Source organism: Oncorhynchus masou, chromosome 22 (assembly GCF_036934945.1).
Source record: "Oncorhynchus masou masou isolate Uvic2021 chromosome 22, UVic_Omas_1.1, whole genome shotgun sequence".
NCBI lineage: Eukaryota > Metazoa > Chordata > Actinopteri > Salmoniformes > Salmonidae > Oncorhynchus > Oncorhynchus masou.
In genome coordinates, this window is record NC_088233.1 from 48,120,427 (window position 1) to 48,147,938 (window position 27,512).

A 27,512-nucleotide genomic window follows, 5' to 3' on the forward strand; every position below is an offset into this window, starting at 1 on the left:
ACCTGTGTGGAGATATCGTAAGAACCCATGAAGGCGACAAAACACAGAACCAAGGGGACTGATCCCAGAGCAGTATCAGAACTCTAAAGATTTGACAGCACTGTACTGAACAGTTGCACAGCATCAACCTGATGTTGACTGTGTCATGGCCCCACCAACTATTTAAACTGTCAGGGCAATTAACATAGCAACTGGCATGCTTTAATTTACAAGGGCAGCTCAGGTCTATAATTAATTGCTGCGTGCGTAAAAGTAAATGAATCCAGTGGGAAACGGTGGGGGGGGGCTTAATCTACGAGAGAGGGAAATGATTTAGTGGAGAAACACAAATCTATCATATGATGGAACTCAAGGAAGGAGGTGTACAGTGTGTTGTGGAATTGAGATTGGGGAGTTAGACAGGTCTCTCTTAATCTCTTAAAGGAATAATCTACTCAAAAACTATCTTTAGGTATTGTTTTTCATTGGTCCCCTGTTGATAGAGTCCCTAAATGTTTTGCGTGTCAGAAATCACGTTATAGGACTTTCCAAAAGCAAATTGTATCTTGCCACATCATCATGATGATGCGTTTTGCATCAACTCGTCACAAAGTTACTTTCATATGATTCAAAACGCATCATACCGTGACACTTTCTGTATTTTTAAAGTTCCATATCTTGAAAACTTGTTGCGGACATGTGGACTAATGGAGCAAATACCAAAAGATTGTTTTTGAGTGGTGTTTTCCTTTAAGTCAGGAAATGTCCAACCATACGTGCTCACTCCAAAAGTCCTCCTCGTCTTCACAGTGGGGTGCTGAAGCTGCTTTCTTAGATCAGGGAAAAGGGTGAGAACGGTTTAATCGGATCTCCATTGTCTCTTAACTGTCTCGTCTACCTTTTCACCAGAGACAAGCTTCTGTCGTGCTGACCACTGCTTTAATCAAGTGAAATGCACATTCAGCAGAACGTCCCCGTAACCTGAAGTTAAACAGGAATGGTTGTGCTTGAGAAGGCATGATTAGAAAAGAAGCAAAGAAAGACACAAAGATACATATTGATCCACAACCCATCCGCTTCAGCTACCTTCGTCACTCCCGCGGATCCTAATACTGTGCACGTGTAACGCGGTGAGTTCTCTCCTCTCAACTTGATTGGCTGTTTGGCGGGGGGGGGTCAATTGCCCATGACAAACCTACCTGGCAGAAAGGGGGTGTATGTGTTTTTGAAGTCGTTCGACACCATCGAAAGCACTCGTCGTTATTCTCTTTCATCCGGACCACCAACTATAGAAGTGTGTTAGAAGTACGCCAGTACTATAGAAGTACGCCAGTACTATAGAAGTACGCCAGTACTATAGAAGTACGCCAGTACTATAGAAGAACACGATGACAAACGAGCACAAGAACATACAATCATCTGCGCGGCTTCCATGGCTGCTCTCATTCATGAATCTGTCTCGTAAAGAGGTTGGCACTTAACCCTTATCCGGTGTGCACCGTGAACAAAACAGGCACAGAGTCCATTGTGCATTGAGACTGGCGGCACGCTGGCGGGGTAAAAACACACGTGAAGTTTAACAATGTATGGTACGAATAGAGCCAGCAACACTTCAACAAGTGGGCCATGGGTGCCACAATAGCGCCTTTATGACAGGAGCTTAAGTAAAGCAAATGAGATTTTTCCTACAGCATGGACCCAGCAATAACAATTGACATCACAAGTCAGCCTATATTTGCCATATTAAAAAGGGGGACACCGTGTAAGCTCTGCGAAAAGGAGACTACACATGACCACAGCCTGCTGAGGCAGCTAGTTTCCAGTTCTACTGAAGGGAGGCCCTTACGAAAGGGAAAGAATAAGTCGGGAGCCATGAGAAAGGTTATTCTCCTCTGGCTACACTTGCTTCTATAAATCAGCGTAAGTCCGGCAAGCCAGACCGACCAAATCTCCCTTCATAACCCTATCAGTCCCGAGACTGACTCTGCTTTTCGTTAGAAAAGTGAAGTGTTTTACCATTTTCTTTTCAGGACAACCAGGGCTACAACTAGAACACAAAACACTTTGACATACTTTGACATAAACAGTTGCAATCATCAATTTTGAGTTATTGGGTTAACAACTCTGTGGTTGTAGGTGAGTTGCGAATGCTAACGCAAGGCTAGCGTTGCGACTACTGCCGAAAGGCCTGGCAGCATGAGGGCTGCGTTAGCGGTGCTGACTGCACAACAGGTGGGTCCCGTGAAATGTCTGTAATTATCTTCAGGTGGGCTGCTGTACACATCGCTACAGTTGCGAGACGAGAGGAGCGTTTGAGAAACTCTTCAATAGATGTCAGTGAACCTTAACTGCTATCGGTCATATCGTACACAGCCTGTTAGATTACATGAGGTCACATGCAGTCCTGCAGCAGTCCAACCCAGTCAGTACTGGTGCCAAAGTCACTCTTCAATACTCCGTCATCCAGAAACAGTATGCCTCAGCAGCCCAGCGAATAGGATTCCTGCTTAAACAAGGCTGTACAGTACACTGTACACAAATAAGGCAATGTGAGAGAAACATGTAGCCTTGATAATTTTTAACGCTTCATCATTGCTTGTCTCTTGAACTGTGGTTGGACTCTTAAAACACAGAATACCATGTTACACACCTTGTAACGCTCAACCGTATTTCACATGAAGAGATTTCAGGGTTGTCAATCAAAGCGTACGAGTGCATTTCTATTCTGGGTTTCCCGAACCCATCCCTTTCCCCGTGGCCTCACTTCCCCTCTCAGGCCTCCAAACAGAGCCAGTCTTACTGTGGGCCCCATCCCTTTCCCTGTGGCCTCACTTCCCCTCTCAGGCCTCCAAGACAGAGCCAGTCTTACTGTGGGCCCCATCCCTTTCCCCGTGGCCTCACTTCCCCTCTCAGGCCTCCAAACAGAGCCAGTCTTACTGTGGGCCCCATCCCTTTCCCCGTGGCCTCACTTCCCCTCTCAGGCCTCCAAACAGAGCCAGTCTTACCCCCATCCCTTTCCCCGTGGCCTCACTTCCCTCTCAGGCCTCCAAGACAGAGCCAGTCTTACTGTGGGCCCCATCCCTTTCCCCGTGGTCTCACTTCCGCTCTCAGGCCTCCAAGACAGAGCCAGTCTTACTGTGGGCCCCATCCCTTTCCCCGTGGTCTCACTTCCCCTCTCAGGCCTCCAAACAGAGCCAGTCTTACTGTGGGCCCAACTCTCACCACCACCTCGTAATGACGACAGTTTGATTAAAGGCCTCTCTCCAAGCTGGAAACCACGGGAACAGCCTGCGTCGACAGCTGCTGGCCACCGACCAATTAGCGTCGGCTATAGGGTCATGGGTGGATGGGACCACTGTCCTTCCCCTGGCGGTCCAACCACGGAGGCCTCACGCCCCGAGCGTTGCCGCCACGCCCCATTAGTAGCAGCCTCTGTGAGAGTGGTGAAGTGTGGTCTCATGGGAGTTGAAGGCTGGAGCATTTCATCCAGGCACCAAAATATGTTACACAACATCTCGACATGACCCCATACTGTGATACATATCAATACATACAGTATACCCTGCTTGGGTGTATGTGTGCAAGTGTGTGTGCGTGTGCTATGTATACGTGTGTGTATGAGGGCAAGTGTGTGTGTGCAAGTGTGTTATGCCAGTGCATCTGTATGTCTGTGGCGTGTGCCAGTTTCAGCAGCCCTTTCAGATGGTCAGAGAGGCTCATGGGAACTGCATGGGAGGCCAAACCTCAAGCCCTCACCACAACATTTCAGCACATTTCCCTTTTTCAACCCCATCCAGAATAAGACAAACTGTAGATGTACAGTATGTCAATACCACAGAGAACAAATCACAGAATCTCATAAAAGAGTCAAGGCGTTTGTTAATTGTGCACTTTACTCTGATTGGAGGTTCAAATCCAGCTCTGCCAATAGGATTCTGGGAACACATTCATGAACTCAAGCTCTTAACTCAACATTTTTGCAAACCATTGTTCTTAAACAAAACGGTAGTAACACTAGCAAAAAACATGATAACTGGTAATAATTCTTAGACCGTCTCGCAGGTGGTCAACACTGTGGTGTGAAACGATCGAGCCAAAGGCCACGTGACCCAGCAACCCAAGAGAACTCGAGGTGACACACATACTCACCTAGAGGCAATGTGGCGCAGACAGACAAGCATCAACACCTTCTCACCCTTTTGTTCGCCACGTCTGGTGTCAGCCTTTTGACCGTGCGTAAAGCACACAATGAAATGTGTGGGAGTGGAGCCTAACAAAAGCTGGTCTATGTTTTGTTATTTCATACGGTAACTCATTCACAGCTTTCCTCTGTGGCGCGTCTTTTGTTTCGTGAAGGAAGGCCATTTCTCTCCCTTGACACACCGGAAAGAAAGCCAGGCTTAACTTCATTATGATTTGTTTTATCCCATTTCGATCCAAGTCAAGTGTTCATATTTTCCTAGTTTTCCTTTGTGCGTCCTTGTGGCTGGGGTGCTCGTGGAAGACAGCTTCGGAGATTGTAAGCTTCCTGGTCTGGAGACCATTCATAGCCTGTTCATAGTCTGTTTTAGAATCTGCTCATAACCCATTCATGTTGCAGGTCTCATCCTTTACGATTACATTGACTAGTAGTTGAAGATGCTAAGCAACATTCTTGGAACTAAACATGCTGCCGCCTTCCGCCTCCTAAACAGCTAGAGGAATTATTAGCCAATTACCTCCTAATTAAGGTTAATTAAGGCTTTAACGCACGTACCAAACGAACAAATCTCTGATGTAAAACGAGGTAAGATGAAATAAGGAAAAGTGAAAGACGAGAGGGAGGGAAAGCAAAACATTGAAACATTACAAGGGGAAGTAAATGGGGGGGGAGTAATAGATCTATTGGATATCAGCAAAACTGCTAGCCTAGCGGGTGTTCCTTCCCACTGTGGTAAATCCTCGAGGCTTCCATTAATAAACAAAGAATTTGCTGCAGTGCAATAAGAGGGACAACTGAAGCACAAGTGTCAGTCACTACTAGGCCATCTCACTCTGTCAATGATCCAAAAGTCAGCACTCCATTGGCTTTTAAGGAGCCTCCCCCCCCCAAAAAAAAAAGATTGTCAGCAGTTTACCTACAGTGTACTTCCAGAGGACAGCTCCTTGACATGTCCTTTCGGCTGTACCACCACGTTTAGAAGTCAGTCATCGAACGATCGAGAAAATCCCAGGCAGAATTATGTTGTTTCTCTTTTACAACGATTCAGTCTTTGAAAAAAATGTACTAATAAAGTTACATTGACGGGAGCTATAGACAGTACAGTGGTGAATATAAACAAGGGACACTGATCTATTTTGCATACCCCATGCAAGCATCAGACTATGTGCTGCCTGTCTAGGCAGGATGCATTGGGAGATACAGTACATGGAATGGGCAGGTTCTCAGAGGGTTTTTGAGTGCCTCTAGATGTTCCTCAAATTCAAATCTGGAATCACACAGTATTATTCCCCTCAGTATTATTCCCCTCTAACGAGGGACTGATTTAGACCTGGGACACCAGGTGGGTGCAATTAACTATCAGGTAGAAGAGAAAACCAGCAGTACCTTGTAGGGTAAGATTATTAGTTGTATTTTTTACTCATCATTGGATTGGCTTTGGGTTCCTTCATTGCTGGTTCAAGATGTCATTTCCTGTGGGCTTTACATGGAATCCTCCAGGTATTATCTTTGACAAGCCTAAATAAACTGATAATTAAGACGGCTGCTGATCCAGCGGTTTTCTCCCTGTTGGGTGGTGGTGGAAGTCACGATTTAAAGGTTGTGTTGATACTGCCACGGTCCTTTGTTGAGGCCTGTTGTCTAAAACCACTCACTCAAACGTACTGCTTTATTCGCCCTATGCTGCAGCCTGCAGGTGCAGCCCATTGCCACGGTTAGCTTCAGGGATGCTTAGAATAGATTGGAGGATTCCCTTAAAGACAAGATGACCATGGGTTCAATGTTTTCAAAGGAAGACAGGGGGTGAAGGAGAGAGATAAGGGGATCACAAAAAGGAGAAATAAATGAGACGCAGGAGAACTACTGCCATACATTGGGGGACGGAAAAGTACTGGTTTGATTGCTGTGGTGAGTTCAAGGGGCATGTTCGATGTCTAATAGCAAAGTACATTTGAGGAGAGAGGCGCAAACGCACTTAAGTGACTCTCGCAGAAGGAGGCCCAAAAACAGTTTAGGTTGTCATTATTACTGGTTTGTCAGGTATGATCCCATTCAGACTTATAATTGGATGGTGGGGGGGGGAGCAGGATCTTAATTTGAGCCAGTTTGCTACAGCAGGAAAATAATCCTGTAGCAACAGGAAATGTGAATTTAGGGATTATAATTAATGGACATTTTTGTAGGGGTTGATATATTTTCCGTAATGGAAAATCAAGTCTGACATTTCAAAGTGGCAATGACAAACTTCAGAAGCCTTTTCATCAAATCAAATCAAGCTTTATTTACTCAGCACATTTCAGACATGGAATGCAATGCAATGTGCTTCACAGGAAAAAACTAATAAAAACAATTAAACACAAGAGGATAAAAAAACAAAATAATGACAAACACTGAATGAGTAAAGAGCACCCTAAAGAAAATCAAGGCTAAAAAGGTATGTTTTAAGATTTATTTTAAATATGTCCACAGTTTGGGCCCCCCTCTGGGTTTCTGGCAGGTTATTCCACAGGCTGGGGGCATAATAACTAAAGGCTGCCTCTCCATGCCTCTTGGTCCTAGGCTTTGGGATAGTTAAAAGGCCAGTGCCAGAGGACCTGAGGGACCAACTCGGAATACAACTTAAAAGCATGTCTGACATCGTGCACAATCATGGATTGATTTAAAAACCAATAGAAGAATCTTAAAAGGTATTCTAAAACTCACAGGCAGCCAGTGCAGAGACCTTAAAACAAGTGTAATCTGTGCTCATTGTCTGATCTAGATCAGCACCCGAGTTGCAGCATTCTATATGTTTTGCAGTTGACCAATGGCTTTCTTGAGTAGACCAGACAGGAGAGCATTACAGTACTCAAGCCTGCTTGAATTAAAAGCATGGATGAGCCTCTCTGTATCAGCCTGAGAGAGAAACGGCCGCACCTTGGCAATGTTCCTCAGATCGTAAAAACCTATTTTGGTCACATTCCTAATGTGTGATTTGAATTTGAGTTCAGAATCTAAAATGGCATCTAGTTTTTTTTACCTGGTGTTTTATCTTTATTGCCCGCAAATTAAAATGTGCGGCCAGATTCTCGCTCTGTGCTTTGGCTCAACCAATAAGTACCTCGGTCTTGTCTTGATTTAGTTGGAGGAAGTTGTGAGCCATCCAAGTATTTAAATCACTAATACAGTCTAATAATTTATCTGTGAAGGCCAACCCACCTCTCCAGTCTGTCCAGAAGGAATTCATGGTCAACAGTATCGAATGCAACACTTAAATCCAAGAGTACAGAGAGCTGTTTGGCATCTATGTCGGCTATAAGATAATGTATCACTTTAACTAAGTCTGTGTCTTGTGTTGTGGTGGGCACGAAAACCAGATTGGATTTTTTGTTTTTTTAAATACAGTTGGCACAAAATCATTTCGCTGTCCGAAAACCAATTTCTCCAGAATTTTGATTAAGAATGGAAGGTTGGAGATTAGCCCAAAAGTGCTAACAGCTGAAAAATCTAGATGACTTTTCTTCATAAGGGGTTTCACCATTTCACCATTTTTTAGTGCAGTGAGGAAAGTGCCTGTGATTAACAATAGCTTGCATTTAAAACCATTTTGAAGAAGGTGGTGGGGATAGGATCGAGAAGGCAGGTAGAAGGCTTAAGTTGTGATCACTTTCCTGAGCATGTCTGCATCAGCCTGGGAAAATAAATCTATAGTGCCTTTGCGTGTTAGGGTAGGGCACATATCATCAAACTTCTCATCTTGCGTGACTGATACCTAACTTAGTGTTTGTTATCTAATCTCTGAAATATGCCGCAAACTAATCACATTTAGATTTTGAGGAAAGTTCACATAGGTTTGCGGGGGTAGACCATCAATGGTCGAGAAGAGCACACTTCTGATTATTAGTGATCAACTTAGAAAAATTAGCCCGGTCTGGTATTTCTAATTGCCTTGATACAGTGCATTCGGAAAGTATTCAGACCCCTTGATGTTTCCCACATTTTGTTACGTTACAGCCTTTTTCTAAAATGGATAAAACATTAAAAACATTCCTCATCAATCTACACACAATACTCTATCATGTCAAAGTGAAAATACATTTTAATATGAATTCAACATAAAAAACTAAAATATCTCATTTACACAAGCATTGAGCTCAGGTGCAGCCTGTTTCCATTGGTCATCTTTGAGATGTTTCTACAACTTGATTGGAGTCCACCAGTGGTCAATTCAATTGATTGGACATCATTTGGAAAGGCACACTCCTGACTATATAAGGACAGACAGTTGACAGTGAATGTCAGAGCAAAAACCAAGCCATGAGGTCAAAGGATATTTTCGTAGTGCTCCCAGACAGGATTGTGTCGAGCACAGATCTAGGGAAGAGTACCAAAACATTTCTGCAATATTCAAGGTCCCAAATAGCAGTGGCCTCCATCATTCTTGAATGGAAGAAGTTTGGAACCACCAAGCCTCTTCCTAGAGATGGCCGCCCGGCCAAACTGAGCAATCGAGGGAGAAGGGCCTTGGTCAGGAAGGTGACCAAGAATCCGATGGTCACTCTGACAGAGCTGCAGATTTCCTCTGTAGAGACAGGAGAACCTTCCAGAAGGACAACAGTCTCTGCAGCACTCCACCAATCAGGTCTTTATGGTAGAGTGGCCAAACAGATGCTCAAAAGACCAAAAGTCGCCTGTCACGTTCGTTATAAGGATCGGACCAAGGTGCAGCGTGGTATGCGTACATTATTATTTATTTAGAGAATGGACCGCTGAACAAACTAACAAAATAACAAAACGAAACGTGAAGCTATACGAATAGTGCAGACAGGCAACTAAACATAGAACAAGATCCCACAAACACCAAAGGGAAATGGCTGAAGGGCTGAGGACACGAACCTCATGGCAAGTGTGGGGAGGAGGCACAGGACGTACTGGACTCTGGAGGCGCACTGGAGGCCTGGTGCGTGGGACCAGTACAGGTGGTACCGGGCTTGTGACACGCACCTCGGGGCGAGTGCGGGGAGCAGGTATAGGACGTACTGGACTGTGGAGGCATATTGGAGATCTGGAGCATAGCGCTGGCACAATGCGTCCTGGCTGGATGCTCACTTGAGCCCAGGAAGTGCGGTGCGCTAGCACAGGAAGCACTGGGTTGTGCAGACACACCGGAGACACAGTATGCAGAGCCGGCACAGGATATCCGGGTCCAAGGAGGTGTACTGGAGACCAGGAGCGCTGAGCCGTCACCATCCATCCTGGCTGGATGCCCATTCTAGCCCGAGGATCTGGAATAGAGGGCACCGGGCTATGAATGCGAACTGGAGACACCCTGCGCATCACTGCGTAACACGGTGTCTGACCAGTCACACGCTCACCACGGTAAGCACGGGGAGTTGGCTCAGGTATAACCCCTGACTCTGCCAATCTCCCGGTGTGCCTCCCCCCAAAAAATGTGGGGAGCTGCCTCTCGGGTTTCCGTGCTAGCCATGTCCCCTTGTATCATCGCCATTCCTCCTGTGCTATGTCCACCTGCTTCCATGGCAGGATCTTGTCCCCTGCCATTACCTCTTCCCAGGTCCAGGATGTCCTCCACTCATCTTTCTCCCAAGCCCAGGATGTCCACTCCTCTTGAACACACTGCTTGGTCTTTTTGTGGTGGGATCTTCTGTCACGTTCGTTATAAGGATCGGACCAAGGTGCAGCGTGGTATGCGTACCTTCTTATTTATTTACAGAATGAAACACTGAACAAAATAACAAAACGAAACGTGAAGCTATATGAATAGTGCAGACAGGCAACTAAACATAGAACAAGATCCCACAAACACCAAAAGGGAAATGGCTACCTAAATATGATCCCCAATCAGAGACAACGATAAACAGCTGCCTCTGATTGGGAACCATATCAGGCCACCATAGACATACAAATGCCCTAGACCTACAAAAATCTAGACATAAAAACAACCTTAGACATACAAAAAACCCTAGACAATACAAAAACTAGCGTACCCACCCTCGTCACGCCCTGACCTAACCAAAATTTAAAGAATACAGAGATATCAGGTCAGGACGTGACATCGCCAAACGAAATGTCCTTACAGCTGAGATCATTAGTAAAAATAGAGGCTGTCACCCCACCCTTTTCCCTTTTCTGATAGAGTATGAAAAGCTGTAGTCCGGAGGGGGGCTTTAATAAGAGTGGCACTACAGCCTGAAGACAGCCATGTTTCAGTGAGAAATATACAATCAACATTGCGCTCAGTAATGTGGTCATTCACGAGAAAGGTTTTACTAGTGATTGCTCTAACATGTAAAAGCACCATGGGTGGGCCACTCTGCCCCTGAGGCATCTGCCTCGAGGTAACCAGTGGAATAACAAACGAATTATTAACGGTACTACCACACTTTCTGACAGTCTCTAATCTATCAGAATAGTAGGAGATGACAGTTTGTATAAACTCACCAGAAGGTGGAGTTAAAGGAACATAAAAGAGGTTACTCACAATAACTGCCATTTCTACAGGAGTTAATATGCTTTCCAAGTCCTCTGTTGCATATTCTGACAGAGAGAACTGGAGAACTACCAGACCCTGTATGTCAATCTCAAAAACAGTTTGTGATATTACTGGAAATAATCCGGGAATCCCTGTGGTTAGGGTGAATCCAATCTCTTTTTTTTAACAACGGGTTGGCTGAAAAGTTCCAAACCCTATCAGTAGCATGGGAGGGGCCAGAGATAATCATCTACCCTGTGCTAGCAGGTTGTTGACATTTTTTTGGTAGTCCTCAGACTGCCTAAAACAAAGGTCGTTAAAACCTATGTGAGTGACGATGGTGTCAATATTGGAGTAGTTGGCCAGAAGAGGGAGTTCCTGTCATGGACACCGGCTCCTGGGTGACAGTGGACCTTGGTCGGTCTACAGACCGTAGGCAGGCTAAAATCTCTTATCATTGATCTGCCCACAATGATGGTGGTCATGATGGAATCCGATGGGGAACGAAGAGGGGGAGCGGTTTGGGACTGACTCGGGCAGGGGGGGATGGAGGCTTCAAGCCAGGCTAGCCTGACTCTTTGCGCCAGCCACAGAGGATGGCGTCGGAAACCCCAGGAAGGTGGAGGATGGCCCGAGACCCTTTTGTTTTGAGTCACCAACCTGCTGAACTGTCGTGCTCGTGGGGGAGGGGGCCACTGGGCGGCAGCCGGCTGTTGGTATACACCCAGGATCCGTGCTGACTCCTGGGGGCTGGTAGGTCCTTCTCAAGCAGGGCAAAGCTGTTTGATAGTTGGATCGGATCTTCTCGGATAGATGAAGGGTGGCCAGACTGCCTCCCCAATCTCCTACGCTTTGCGAGTGTCCAGATTCCTATGGGCCGGGGAGTTGAGTTTAACATCTGTCTGTTGGATTGGGACAGATCAATGCCGCCCGACTCACCTGACAGCTTTTCTATATTAAAACAGATTTGGTTTGCCTGGTCGGTGTACTTAGATGTAAGTACACATTTTTTCCTGGTCAGTGTACTGGTCGGTGTACTCAGCAAGGTCGGTGTACTTAAAAAGCAGGTTATCCGTGCCTCACGAGTGGTGCAGTGGTCTAAGGCACTGCATCGCTGTGCCACTAGAGATCCTGGTTAGAGTCCAGGCTCTGTTGCAGCCGGCCGCAACTTTAGATTAATGGTTCCGTATTTCACTGAAAGAATAAACGTTATGTTTTCAAAATTATAGTTTCCGAATTTGACCATATTAATGACCAAAGGCTCATATTTCTGTGTGCTTATTATAATTAAGTCTATGATTTGATATTTGATAGAGCAGTTTGACTGAGCGGTGGTAGGCAGCAACAGGCTCGTAAGCATTCATTCAAACAGCCCTTTACTGCGTTTGCGAGCAGCTCTTAGCAATGCTTGAAGCACAGTGCTGTTTATGACTTCAAGCCTATCAACTCCCGAGATTAGGCTGGCAATACTAAGGTGCCAATAAGAACATCCAATATCCAAAGGTATACGAAATGCAAATGGTATAGAGAGAAATAGTTGAGGCGTCATAATTCCTATAATAACTACAACCTAAAACTTCTTAACTGGGAATATTGAAGACTCATGTTAAATGGAACCACCAGCTTTCATATGTTCTCATGTTCTGGGCAAGGAACTTAAACGTTAGCTTTTTTTACATGGCACATATTGCACTTTTACTTTCTTCTCCAACAATGTGTTTTTGCATTATTTAAACCAAATTGAACATGTTTCATTATTCATTTGAGACTAAATAGATTTTATTTATGTATTATATTAAGTTAAAATTAAAGGGTTCATTGTTCATTCAGTATATCTGTAATTAGTCATAGTTAAAAATATATATAAAAATCGGCCGATTAATCGGTATCCGCTTATTTTGGTCCTCCAATAATTGGTATCGTATCGGCGTTGAAATATCATAATCGGTCAACCTCTAATACAAAGCTCTCTCTTTTAATAAACCTCAAATACACTACAATTTTTATATTTCCTCCATTGCAGAAAGTTCTCCTGCAACTGAATGATCAAATTAAGATCCTACTTCTGAAGAGCAGCACCCACAAAAAGTATGGGTCATTACAGCCAGTGAAAGTGAGCAGGAAAAATAAAACTGGCAAAATGGGAAATCGGGTTCCAAGGTTATATGGTGGAGGGAAAATAGAAAGCAATTCAATCCACCCTCAACTGGCATTGTGGGTAAAGAAGGTACAGGCATGTGCCACTGTACTTCAAGTGCTCATTCACTAGAGCTTCATCCTTTCTTTTTCAGCAGCAAGACTGCAATTTGGGTGTGTCGTACAGCCGCAGATAAGTATAGGCTGGCTAATATGTACTTACGAGATGGAGAGAAATACTTACTGCTAAATGTTTAATGTCTGTTTGTACAACACATGTCCAATTTGGGTTCTGGTGTCCTTTGAAAGAGATCAACAACCAATAATTATGACTTTCTGGCTCTGTCACTAACAAGAATAAAGCTTTCTGAATGACACCTTTAATCTCAAAACAACACGCAGAGGGAAAAAGTGCAAATGTGGACGTAATTTAAGTAATACAAATATATTAAATGCATAGTGTTTAGTAGCAGCATGCGCTTAATCAAATAAGGATAAGCCAAACAAAATGACAACAAAAGAACAGGGTCAGAATAAGGATGAAAAAACTTGCAACATTAATAAATATGTATTCATTAACACATGTGTTTTAGGCACTACGAAAACTATTGTGTCTTAATGAAATACACCTGTGGCCATTTCTATGTTATTACCATGGTTATAACCATCAACAAGGCTGCAGGCAAGCTGCTAATGAGTGCAGCCAATTGTACCAATCTCTAAGTAGTCCATAACTCACATTCTCACTCTCTCTCCCCCTCTCTCTCAGCTGTCAAATGCCCTCACCTGTAAGTCGCCTGCAACCGTTTGCCCCTTTTCCTATTGCCAAGAGAATGTCACCCTAGATGAAAGAGAAAGCTAACAGGATCTACTCTTTCACTCTGCTGCCAATAGCAACTCATTTGACATCAGCATTTATCATATATTTTCTTAAAAGACAACTTGAGCCTTAAAAATGTACAAGTCACTTAGCACTATAGATTGAACTTCAAAAACTGTTTCAATTATTTTGAAGTTCTGATATATTCTGGTGAAGAAATGCTGAAAAGCAAAGTGTATTGAAGGTCAAGTGCAGAGAATCTAAAAAATATATATAATAACCGTTGTTTTATATGATATTATCTACACAATCACAAACCAAATTGCATCTTAAGTTATCTATATATATATTTACATACACACACATGACCTGTACACACACACATTTTCCATAAGCACAAAAAGCTTATTTCTCTCAAATTTTGTGCACAAAAATGTTAACATACCTGTTGGTGAGCATTTTATTATTTGTCAAGATAATCCATCCACCTGACAGGCGTGGCATATCAAGAAGCTGATTATTATACCGATGCAATTTGCACTGGGGACAATAAAAGGCCACTCTAAAATGTGCAGTTTTGTTACACAACACAATGCCACAGATGTCTCAAGTTTTGATGGAGCATGCAATTGGCATGCTGACTGCAGGAATGTCCACCAGAGCTGTTGCCAGAGAATTGAATGATCATTCTCTACTATAAGCCACATCCAACATCGTTTTAGAGAATTCGGCAGTACGTCCAACCAACCTCACAACCGCAGACTAGGTGTAACCACGCCCCCCCCCCCCCACCCCCTCCACATCCGGCTTCTCCACCTGCAGGATCGTCTGAGACCAGCCAACCGGACAACTGATGAAACTGAGGAGTGTTTCTGTCTGTAATAAAGCCCTTTTGTGGGGAAAAACTCATTCTGATTGGTTGGGCCTGGCTCCCAACATGTATTTTCAAGCACCTCCCTCATGTCAGCATAAGTCTGGACATGACAGGTTGTAGCCAATGTCTATCACCTACACTTTGACATGTAGGCTAACTATTTATGTACGTTTTTTGGTTTTCAAATCAATCAAATCAAATCAATTGCCTATGTTTGTTAATGGTCTTGGTACCCCAGCAGATGACCTTGGTGACCTGGCAGATTAGGAACCCCCTGATGGAAAATGGCCTTGCCCCTAAAATCAAAAAATTCCAGGCCTGGTGCTAATCATAGCCTAATTATCAAATGACAATGAGTCACAGTTTTCTCAATGCAAGGTTTATTGTGTTTTTTTGTATTACTTCTTGAAGGTATTTATCATATTAGCTCTGTGTTTTAATAGGCCTACATAGTTGGGGGCACTTAGAAGGCTAACCTATATGAACGTGTTTGATGGGACTGACATAATGAATAGGCTATATACTGTAAAGGTTTAGTGTGAACGATGCGGGAGGCGGTATTTGTGCGCTGAAACGACAAATGAACGGTCCATAACTAAATCCAGGCGAGCTACAGGTGCGCCGCGACTGTATGGTTGCTCAGACAGTGGGTAGCACGTCCCGGGACAATGTGCTGAATTGGCAGCCTATTTATAAGTCTGCCATTTGAACGTGGACTGCACTCTAATGCCACTTTACCTTATGAGGGAACTTTAACCCACAGCACCTGCTCAAAACAAATTGGCATACGAGATCAACTTCACCCCAGCGAAGGGTCCCGTCGTCGGATTGTTTTTCAAACGGACACTCTCGCTTACAACGGGAATGTGCTTCTCTATTGGCTAGCTAGAGAGCACAGACAATTAAACTTAAACTGAAGAATAAAGGCACTATTTAAATTCTAGATCATGGATTTGAAATGTGTCCAAATAGCAATGAGGCTGCTGCATTTCAATTATATGCTAGGTTAATTAGAAGAAAAATGGGGTGGAACGTTGCGTGTCCTTCTTACCTGGATGTCACTCTCAGTGTCAACAAGTTAGAGGGATCAAAAATAAATAAATATGTGTGGCATTGATCCGGATATTACCACAATCCAGTTAATAAATGTTTTTGTTGTTTTAAAACCGCGTCACTGGCACGTGAATTCATTTCGACCGCCAGTGCGTGCGAGGGCTCCCTTTCAAAACGTTATCACCCGGCGTGCAGCACTCCGAGACGCATTATCTGAGAACGTGTGTGCGTGTAAATGTGGGAAACTCCCTAAAGTGATGACCTATCTCGCTTTTCCAGAAAGGCTATGATGCTTCAGTGCGCCTTGTCCTCCTATACACTGACAAGTAAAACGTATCATTAAGTTCACCGCACGAAACCTCAAAGAAACGTTCACTCTTTCACAAGATAGACTACAAAAAGTCCATACTGTTAAGTGCAAGGCAGAACGTACAGTTCTAAATGTCAGTCGAAGTGTATGAAGCATGGCTAAATAAACGCTCCTCCTAAATCGCTACGCTCATATGACAATTAATTAAATGACATTTCGTAATTGTCCACCATAATAGGTATTGCCTTGGCAATCATCTATAACAACAGCCTAAGTCAAAAGAAAATATATAGAGACAAGTAGTCTAGTCTATAGGCTACGCTACATGCTGTTTTCAACTTGAAAACGTTCACGAAAAAAAAAAAATTCAATGTCGGCTATAGTCTAGGCAATCAGAATTCCAATTGAGAACAACTTACTTCAAGAAGTTCCCCTTGCTTCGCACCGTGTTCTCGCTGGGACCAACGTCTTGTTTCTTCTGTATTGTCTCCCAATGGAACCGTTTTAGAACGAAGGGTTACGTCTATTTTAATTTATGACTCACCACGCATTCTTTTAAGGTCCGTTTCCATGACCCGAGAGAGAGTAAACTTGTGAGAGAGACATCCCCTACTCGGCAGCGTCGACAATATTCCCATTTTCCAGTTGATTACAACTGAATCAAATTAATTCTGATTTGGACATGGCGCCGAAGTCAACCGAGCGCACAGTGAACAAACTCCGAAAGGCTCGGCATTTACAGTTGAGGTGGTGGCCCTGTGGCCAGAAAAGCGCACGTCGTTTCGATGAATAGTAGCCGGCTACCACTATGTGGACGAACATGAAACTACGTCCTATTACAATAGCTTGCAATACCACCGGGCAGCTATATTTCATGCTGCGGGGCTCGCTCACAAAGTTAACGGGGAATGCAGAAAAAACGACTTGTATTAAACGGATTGTGGGCCTATTACAGTGAAACGTGCTGACATAAACCAGCTTGTACGGAATTATATCACTTTAAGCTACAGACATCGTTTTACAATAAGCATTTAACAACACTTAGTTTAGCAAAGTAGTTCAGTCTGAAATACAATGTAGGCACAATATTTTGTTAATGTTATATGCAAATGACAAATACAATAGGCGTATGTTGCAAATCATTAGGCTACGTGAAATTTGTTCACTGACCAAACTCGCCTCATTTGACATTTTCCCTTTCATAATAACATGTAAGTGTAGGCATAGTAGCCTATCAATCTCAATGACAAAACAGTAATAACCTCTTAATAACCTATGATGCAGGGACTTAAGCTACACATTGGCCTTCGACTGGAAAGCAACACACAGCCACGGCCAGACAAAGCACCACATTAATATAAATGTTGGGATATAGCAATAGGGCTATTCTTACCTTGGCTTGGTGTATCCAGTCTGTGGGCATCACGTTGTATTATCAAAGGACAATGTTGTCTGTATCAGTGGAGAAAGCAATACAGGCAACTTGTGTGGCCATGGGCCACTTAACACTCTGGTGCGCGAAGTGAGGTTCGCTTAAGAGGCTCTTTGGTAACTTTGTTAAACTAGTCAATCTTGGCTACCCATAACTATTTTAAGCATTTCCGATCGTGCAACAATTTGAAAGTGAGGCGAAGTGAGTGAGTGTTCACTGTTGTCGTGCACGGAGAGTACTCATTCTCCCTAATGGATGCAACGAGAGAAACTGAGAATGAAAGCATTGAGAAGGATCGAGAGAGAGCGAGAGAGAGAGAGCGGGAGAGTGTGTCACGTTTAATAAATTGGTCTATTGGTATTTCTATAATGATAATGATCACTTGTTTGCTTCAAAATACAACGACCACAGTGCATAACTCGTTTGCTTTCAGTAAAACAAGTTTTCATTTTGGTTATTTTTAATATGTGAAGTGTATAATCTGCTTCTTATAAAAACGAAACGATTTGGCAAGGAAATCAGACTACCACCACTTTAGCAACGTCAATGCAACCAACCGTGCGTTGTCTAATGTCAATGACTTTCATGGCACACATTCGTTGAGTGGCTATCTAAAACAAATATTGGTTCCCGGGTGACTTGTTTAATTAATTAGTTTGTATGACGCTGTTTATAAAAGATAAACAAATGAAGGCGTTTCACTTTTGGATCAAAATGTAATTCTATCAAGCATTAAGAATATCATGACATGTCGACGACATTTTTGATTAAATGTCTGTTGAATAATTATATCCCTATTTTAATAGAATGAAAGGGCTATTGCATGATTAAATGTTTGGCTATATTCTAAATTAGTAACATTTCAGAACAATGTACCTTAACGAATAAGATAAATATGCTAAAATGCATGCATGTTCACGATCAAAGCTTTTGTAAATCAGCCTATAGCCTATGAGCAATTATCGAATTTATATAAATTTGATATTCGTATAAATTGTCAAATTAATTGTAGCCTATTAAAAACGGACATGTAGGCTTTTTGGTTGTCAACCTATTCAATCCCATCTTAAAATACGAGACATGTGTTATTTATTTCCTTCAAAGATGATGGATTGACTAGACTATTGATAGGGACATTTTGGAGTTGAAACTTTAAATATGAGTGCCTTTGAAAGATATGCCTGGTAAAATTGCAGACAAAAATGCAGTTCCTCTTACGCCACCCTGTGGTAAACGTAGACAGCTCAGCTCAAACTCACCAGTGTCTACGATCACAGACTGCCAGTAATGCACACTTTTGGGTGATGTATCAAAACGGTCAATGCAATCTGGAATCCTTGGGACGCCCCATACCCTAACCTTAACCCATATCCTTGTCTGAGATCAGCCACCCGGACAGCTGATGAAACTAAGGAGTATTTCTGTTTGTAATGAAGCTCTTTTTCTGGAGAAAAATTCATTCTGATTGGCGGTGCCTGGCTCCGCAGCGGTGGTCCTGCGAAATCGAGCGCTGGAGAGGGAGCGGGATTAGGCGTGACAGGCTTGAAAATAACCATGACCAAATACACAGTGAGCTCAAAGTATTGGGTCAGTGACACGTTTTGTGGTTTTGGCTTTGTACTCCACAAGTTGGATTTGAAATGATATGACTATGAGGTTAAAGCCCCGACTGTCTGCTTTAAATTGAGGGTATTTTCATCCATATCGGGTGAACAATGTAGAAATTCTAGCATTTTTTGTACATAGTCCCCTCATTTAAGGAGACCAAAAGTATTGGGACAAATTCACATGTGTCAGTTCAAGTATTTTTTTTCTTCATTGTCATTCTTCATGTGTATTAAAGTAGTACAATGTTAAGAATTTCGTCCCATATTCATAGCACAGAATGAATACATCAAGCTTGTGACTACAAATGAGTTGGATTAATTTGTGTTTTAGATTTGGATGTGTTTGAGATTATTTTGTGCCCAATAGAAATGAAGGGTCAATAATGTGTTGTGTAATTTTGAAGTCACTTTTATTGTAAATAAGCATAGCATATGTTTCAAACACTTCTACATTAATGTGGATGCTACCATGATTACAGATCATCCTGAATGAATTGTGAATAATGATGAGTGAAAAAATTACAGATGCACAAATATCATAGTCCCAAGACATGCTAACATCTGACTGTTACACGGTATTTAGACTCCTTTACCTTTTCCACATTTTGTTAGGTTATTTTAAATTGATTCAATAGTTTTCCCCCCTCAATCTACACACAATACCCCATAATGACAAAGCAAAAACAAGTTTAGATTTTTAGTAAATTTATTCAAAAATAAAAAACGGAAATATCACATTTACATATATATTCAGACCCTTTACTCAGTACTTTGTTGAAACATCTTTGGAAGCGATTACAGCCTCGGGTCTTCTTGGGTACACCTGTGTTTGGGGAGTTTCTCCCATTTTTCTCTGCATATCCTCTCAAGCTCTGTCAGGTTGGATGGGGTGCTTGCTGCACAGCTATTTTCAGGTCTCTCCAGAAATGTTTGATCGGGTTCAAGTCCAGGCTCAGGCTGGGCCACTCAAGGACATTCAGTGACTTGTCCCAAAGCCACTCCTGTGTTGTCTTGGCTGTGTGCTTAGGGTCATTGCCCTGTTGGAAGGTAAACTTTCACCCCAGTCTGAGGTCCTGAGCGCTCTGGAGCAGGTTTTCATCAAGGATCTCTCTGTACTTTGCTCCGTTAATCTTTGCCTCGATCCTGACTAGTCTCCCAGTCCCCGCTGCTGAAAAACATCCCCACAGCATGATGCTGTTGCCACCACCACCATAATTCACTGTAGGGATTGTGCCAGGTTTCCTGCAGAGGTGACGCTTGGCATTCAGGCCAAAGAGTTCAATCTTGGTTTCATCAGACCAGAGAAGCTTGTTTCTCATGGTCAGGCATGATCTCCAAGTGGGCTGTCATGTGCCTTTTAATGAGGAGTGGCTTCTGTCTGGCCACTCTACCATAAAGGCCTGATTGGTAGTGCGGCATAGATGTCTGTCCTTCTAGAAGATTCTCCCATCTCCACAGAGGAACTCTGGAGCTCTGTCAGAGTGGCCATCAGGTTCTTGGTCAACTCCCTGACCAAGGCCCTTCTCTCCCGATTGATCAGTTTGGCCGGGCGGCCAGCTCAAGAAAGAGTTTTGTTGGTTCCAAACTTCTTCCATTTAAGAACATTGTTGAGAATATATATATATTTTTAAATACATTTTAGAGGGCTGTAACATAACATTTGGACAAATTTAAGGAGTCTGAATACTTCCTGAATTGCTCCATGAGCCACCCCAGAGATAACCCCCTTGAATTATTTAATTTATTTAATTTAACATTTATTTAACTAGCCAAGTCAGTTAAGAACAATTTCTTATTTAAAATGACAGCCCAGGAACAGTGCCTTGTTCAGGGGCAGAATGACAGATTTTTACCTTGCCAGCTTGGGGATTTGATCTAGCAACCTTTCGGTTACTGGCCCAACGCTCTAACCACTAGGCTACTTGCCACCCCTTGATAGGCATTTACACTCCGATTTCTTTTTCAGGCGCAAACTAGCTTCCTCTGCTCCGCAGACAAAATCTAAATAATACCACTTCTTGTTACTCTCACCGACGCCACATTATCCTTTGACACATCCCAGATTTTCCTTGAGATGTCCAACAGATCTCCCAGGTAGCATTGGGCCAAAAACTCACTAACTAAAAACTAGACTAGACTTGGATTTCACTACACCTTTACTTCTCATTTTCTTTCCTTTTCACCACTGTAACCCCACTCATTCTCACTCTCTGTGCTCTCATCTTCACACAAAGCATCGTCGGTTTCAAACATGACATCCATTTCCGCCATCATCCGTGCATCTCCCAGCTGCCTTGATTAGAAGCAGGTGAGGCTACTTAAGGTGTGTTGGAGAAGGAAGTCCTGCCCCTGCAGGAAACTGGAAGGGGTGATTGGTAGAAGTCAGTATGTGAAGGGAATTTTCTACAAGCAGTTTAAGAGCTCGAGCTTCTGGATTTAATAAAATAAAAGTAATGGCAAGTGGTAAAGTATTATAACAGCAGAGAAGCACATTTCAAACATGTTACTAATGAAACATTTCACTCAATGGGTTGTTTCACAAATTGAGTTCCTTTTATGTCCCTCAGACATTATGCGTTTACATTTTGATCAAACACTCAAGTTGGCATTTGGATCAAATAAATCTGCTCTAACTAAACCATGTAAAAAATGTTTTCATTAAAATAAATGACCCCCCCCCCCCGAAAATCCACATTTTGGCATGTACCTCGTCATGTTTGTCTCATTACATGATTTTGCCAAGTTTCCCCCATTGCAAAGCCCTAATTATTTTTTTGCTTTGATGAAGTTCTCTCAAGAAATTATTTATTCATTTTGTATAAATTATTTTAAATTACTTATTTAATGTGATTAGCACTACTACTGCACTACTACTGTTGCATACAACAAGCTTCCAATTGTCAAACATATTTACCATCAACACAACTTTTATAGTCATTTGTCTTTATTTAACCTCTTGAGATGGGAAAACATGTTTGTTATGAAGTTAAATGTGCACTTCATGACAGAAGGTTAAACTTAGATTAAATAAATATAATTTCTTTACAAAACAACCCAAAAGGCACTCTATTTGTGGAATGACACCAATCAATATGTTACATGAAATTGTTCAATCACAAACACTTAAGAAAGGCAGAGGTAATCAAGTAAAAAAAATACAATGTTTTCTAAATGTCGAAAATATCTTACAAAAATGTATTATTTAAATGATTCCAGAAACACATTTTCACCCTAACCAATTTAAGAGTTTAACTAATCTCTCATGCCAGATCTGTCAGATACTGTCACGCTCTGGCCATAGAGGCTTTTATTCTCTATTTTGGTTAGGCCAGGGTGTGACCAGGGTGGGCATTCCAGTTTCTTTATATCTATGTTTTCTATTTCTTTGTTTTTGGCCGAGTGTGGTTCCCAATCAGAGGCAGCTGTCTATCGTTGTGTCTGATTGGGAATCATACTTAGGCAGCCTTCTAACCTGGTTTTTAGTGGGTAGTTTTCTGTATAGTTGATTTGCCTTACAGAACGGTTCGTTTTTCTCTTTGTTATTTTGTTCGAGTGTTTTGAGTAATAAAGAATCATGAACACCTACCACAATGGGCTTTGGTCCGATCCTCATTCTGACGAGAGACGTAACAGATATGGCATCTATGCAATATACTATGAGACATTTTCCTCTGACTCTGCAAGATTACTAAATCACACCTCAATTTGAGGCAGGGAAAAATGGAGGGACAGAGGGGTCCGGTTACACTTTCTTGCTCTCATCCAACCCTCTGTGTTCGCCTCTGGGAGAGAGAGGAGTCGCTCCTTTCCTCCCGAATTCTCCACTCCTCCCAAGCTGTCTCCTCTTCCCAATCTTTCTCCTCCTAAATGCCGCCTGCACCTGCCTTTTTTAAAATGCCGTCTCCACCTGCTTTTGTTGAGACGGAACAGTGCATTCTTCACCACGTCGTTGCGGAGTATACAGACAACAGGGTTGATGCATTGAGGCAACATGAGCAACACCAGAAATCTGACATGCTGGATACTCCATTGCTGAGACAAGTGAAAGGACATAGTTTGCTCTTGTAGTAGTATAGAGGTTAGACTATAGATGAATGGCAGCAGCTGTATTACAAACATGCAGAGGTAGAAGGCTATAGTGCTACAGGCATGGTGGTTGTTTACTTGGCTTACCACAGCGGCTCTGCGAGCCACTTTGCACATGCATCCATAACCGGAGCAGATGCGAGGGCGGGAGAGCAGTACTTTTTCCTTCGGCATAGATCCTTCAACAATTGTAGGGTCACACCAGTCCTGCAGTGGCTTGGTTAACAGCACTTTGTCCCAGGTTGAGCAGGACATAGCAATCACGACCAACACTGCCACTCAACACCAGCTTTGCACCAAGGAAAGCTGCACACACCTGGAAGTCATTATTCTTAGTTCGTGGATGCTGTGGCAAAAAAACCCACGTATCTTTCTGTCGCCTTGAGGTTTCAAGTCATCTTGAGAGCTCACGAGGACAGCTGTCATACCACTCAGATGTATTATGCACCATCAGCCAAAAACCACTGTGCGGCGGTGCAGAAAATAGTATGACAGAGTTAACGCTATGAAAAAGTTATGCAAAAGATTACAGATCAATACATTATTTAACAAGGCGCAGGATGGCTGTTCTCTAAAGCTCACCAATCCAATGAGTGCGTAGCTTTTCATGGCCAGAAAAGAGAATAATTTATGACAAGAGTCATAAAAATGGAAGTTTTCCCTACAATAATGTGCCGGGAAAAAACCATGTAGATGGATCAAACATGCCTTGATCCTCTTCAACCATTGTCATGTTGAGAAAGCGTGCACTTACCATCAGGCCTCACATCAAAGGGCCTCATGAGCACGGCATTATAAATAAAAAATAATACTATTAATTACTTTTTTTGATTCGTGTGAGGCCCAACCCATGCTCTGCTCAAGTAGTAGGGGAATTCCACCAGTGGAGGCTCCTCAGAAGAGGAAGGGGAGGATTATACTCCTCAGTGAAATTTCATTAAAAACTATACTAAATATATTCATAAGTCACCAAATAATTTATTTAAACACACTGTTTGCAATGAAGGTCTATAGTACCTTCAACAACACTTTCTGGGGTAGCACTATGGTGTAGCCGGAGTACAGCTAGCTTCCGTTTTCCTCTGGCTACATTGACTTCAATACAAAACCTAGGAGGCTTGTAGGCCTCACCCCCTTCCATAGACCTACATGGTAATTATGACCACTTCCGGAGGACGTCCTCCAACCAATCAATGCTTTTGCAGTGTGAACTGACATGTTGTCCATCCAATCATAGGATTTGGATCAGAAAATGAACCTAGTGTGTTGTATTGGGGTTGGTTGTGCCGCAGAAAATTATGGGGGGGGGGGTTCTATGTGGTGAGAAGCTTGGTTAGTTTAAACACGTTTGTCGTCTCTGTGCTTTGCGCGCCTATAGCGTGGGTATTTTTGAAACACTTACTTGAGGAGCGGTTCAAGTTTGGTAACAGAATAAAAAAAATGTCCCTGTTTTTTGTGACCACACTTGAATATCTACTCAGAACTCAGCTTAAAAAATGTCTGCAGAAAGAATGAGGTGTCTGTTGTTACTGCTGTCCTGTAGCACAGACTAGGAGAATTAACGTAGCAGGTTAGACGAATAAGGTTCAACTGTATCCCATCTAGACATGACCCCAAAACAAGGCCAATAATAATACCCAGTGTGCTTTCCAGTTAATTTTGGTATGGTGATTTAGTATCAATGTAAATAATCCGGACGGCCATTTGATTAATTGTTCCGCAGTCTTATGGCTTGGGGTAGAAGGTGTCAAGGAGCCTTTTGGTCCTAGACCTGGCGCTCCTTTCCAGCATGTGGGGTGGTAGCAAAGAGAATAATCTATGACTTGGGTGACTGGAGTCTTTGACAATCAATTTTTTGGGCCTTCTTATGACACCGTCTTGTATATAGGTCCTGAATGTCAGGAAGCTTGGCCCCTTTGATGTACTGGGCCGTACGCACTACCCTCTGTAGCACCTTAAGGTCAGATGCTGAGCAGTTGCCATACCAGGTGGTAATGCAACCGGTCAGGTTGCTCTCGATGGTGCAGCTGTAGAACCTTTTGAGGATCTGGGACCCATGCCAACTCTTTTCAGTCTCCTGAGGGGGAAAAGGTGTTGTTGTGCCCTCTTCACGACTGTCTTGGTGTGTTTAGACCAGGATAGTTTGTTGGTGATGTGGATACTAAGGAACTTGAAACTTTCGACCTGCTCCACTTCAGCCCCGTCAATGCTAATGAGGGTCTGTTTGGCCCTCCTTTTCCTATAGTCCACGATCAGCTACTTTGACTTTCTCACATTGAGAGAGAGGTTGTTGTGCTGGCACCACACTGCCAGGTCTCTGACCTCTTCCCTGTAGGCTGTCTCATCGTTGTCGGTGATCAGGCCTACCACTGTGTCGTCAGCAAACTTAATGATGGTGTTGGAGTCGTGCTTGACCACAGAGTCGTGGATGAACAGGGAGTACAGCAGGGGACTAAGCACACACCCCTGAGGGCCCCCCGTGATGAGGATCAGCGTGGCAGATGTGTTAGTGCCTGGGGGGAGACGTCAGGAAGTCCATGATCCAATTTCAGAGGGAGGTGTTTCGTCCCAGGGTCCTTAGCTTAGTGATGATCTTTGCGGGCACTATGGTGTTGAACGCTGAGCTGTAGTCAATGAACAGCACTCTTACATAGGTGTTCCTTCCTTTTGCCCAGGTTGGAAGGGCAGTGCGATTGAGATTGCATCATGAAATGTAGCCTACACATTTTGTGCTCTTGTAGGAAACAGTACCTCCCCATTGCTGATGTATACTTATCAATAACTGGGCTAATAGCTCGCTAACTATATCAACAAATGTGCACAGTGTGTGTGAGTGTTACACTACTTCTACCCAGAGGCTTGGGCTTTTTTCATCAGCTTTAGCCAAGCTGCTTTATTGCAATTTCGACGCTTGCCTTGGAGCTCCAGTATCAAACGACGTACAACGACTTGCACGATTTAACAAACAAACATGAGCACTCAATGGTCCTGCCGACCAAGGATCCATGTGCGCTGTTGACCAGAGCTCTCTGCCTGCCTTCTCCCCGCCTGCCCTGGTCTGTCTCTACCATTATTGTACAGGTGCCTTCGCCACTTTCTCTCTCGGACCTTTGCTCATCTACATTATACGCATACATCGTTTACTTTTTTTTGATCAGCGGTTGAACTATTTGATTAATGACTTTTAGGGCATTTAACAAACATGATGCTGTTGTTCATTTTGCTGGTGTCTACCCTTGGCTTTTACAATGTTGGTGATACATTTAGAGCCTGTTGCACTGTGAATGAGGAAATATATTGTAACGACCCTGGGTTTATAAGCACGGAAATCGACCCTGCCGCACGAGTATGCTTTTGCGGCAGAGTCAATAGCACGCCGGAACCTCGGGCTAGAAGGTCGAGGGTTCGAGACCTGCTCCCTGCTGTTTCATTACAATATGATTGTTTCTCCCTCGAGTATTGTGAGAAACCCCACGCTTGCTCCGGAAATGCACATTTCTCCCGAACAATATGGGAGAAATCGGAATCTTGCGCTTACATGTCAGGACTGTTCTCTTGGTACTTAACCATGTCTCTGGACTTTACACATCTCCTGAAATATGTGGCGTTAAAGACTCTGGTGACTATGGATTCTCGTTCAACTGCTGTCTGTAACTCCAAATGTTGTAACCCTCAATCTAGACTTGCCATTATCTTGCTGCTTCTTTAGTCTGGAAATGTCCAGTCTAATCCAGGTCCTGACATTCTTACCCCTGCCGAATTAAGTAGTCAGAGTGGCCTGAAGTTTTTGCATATGAATGTAAGAAGTCTTCTGCCAAAGCCTGATTTTGTGAATATATGGATAAAAACTGCCAACCCGGATGTATTTATGCTTTCTGAAACCTGGCTTAAAAAATCTATTACAGATAAAAAAATATTGGCATAAATGGTTACAATGTTTTTCGTACAGATCGTAAATCTAAGGGTGGTGGTGTTGCTGTATATGTAAAAGAAAAGTTCTCAGTGGTCGATCTGACTTCTGTTACTAAACCTAAGCAATTTGAATATCTGTCTTTGAACCTAAACATTGGCTCATCTTTAAATATTGGTGTATCTTGTTGTTATAGACCTCCATCTGCTACTGTTGGCTCTCTGGATTGTATTTTCAAATTGTTATCACAGAATGTCAATTCTGAGTTTGTCCTGATGGGTGATCTGAATCAGGACTGGTTAACATCTAGCTCTGATCACCTTAAAATTCTGTGCAATACCTACAATCTCACTCAGATTGTCAACAGTGTAACTAGGTTGAATATAAAATATCCTCTGAAATCCCCTTTGATTGATTTGATCTTAGCCAATACTCCTCATCGTTTTAATGCTTCTGGTATTTTTGCAAATGACATAAGTGATCACTGTGCTATTGCCTGTGTGAGAGATGGTAAAATTCCTAAGAAATCGCCACGTGTTATTACGAAAAGAAACTGGAAGTGGTTTGATATTCAAGGTTTTTTTACATGATGTATCTGGCATTGAATGGAATAGAATGGAATTAGTCTCTGA

The 27,512-nt window shown here is 43.0% G+C and overlaps 1 protein-coding gene across 4 annotated transcripts in view; it reads right to left on the minus strand.

Annotated features, from left to right (window-relative positions):
• LOC135509608 (transcription factor SOX-6-like) overlaps window positions 1–17,514 on the minus strand; it is a 151,512-nt gene extending 133,998 nt beyond the window's left edge. The window contains exon 1 of one of the 4 annotated variants that reach the window (XM_064930404.1): window positions 16,265–16,582. The gene's annotated coding sequence lies outside the window, so the exon portion shown is untranslated. Of the gene's footprint in view, window positions 1–14,053; window positions 14,907–15,533; window positions 15,727–16,264; window positions 16,583–17,238 lie in introns of those variants that run through there. The other 3 variants (XM_064930401.1, XM_064930403.1, XM_064930402.1) reach the window with 3 other exon arrangements.
• Between the last annotated feature and the right edge of the window lie 9,998 nt (window positions 17,515–27,512).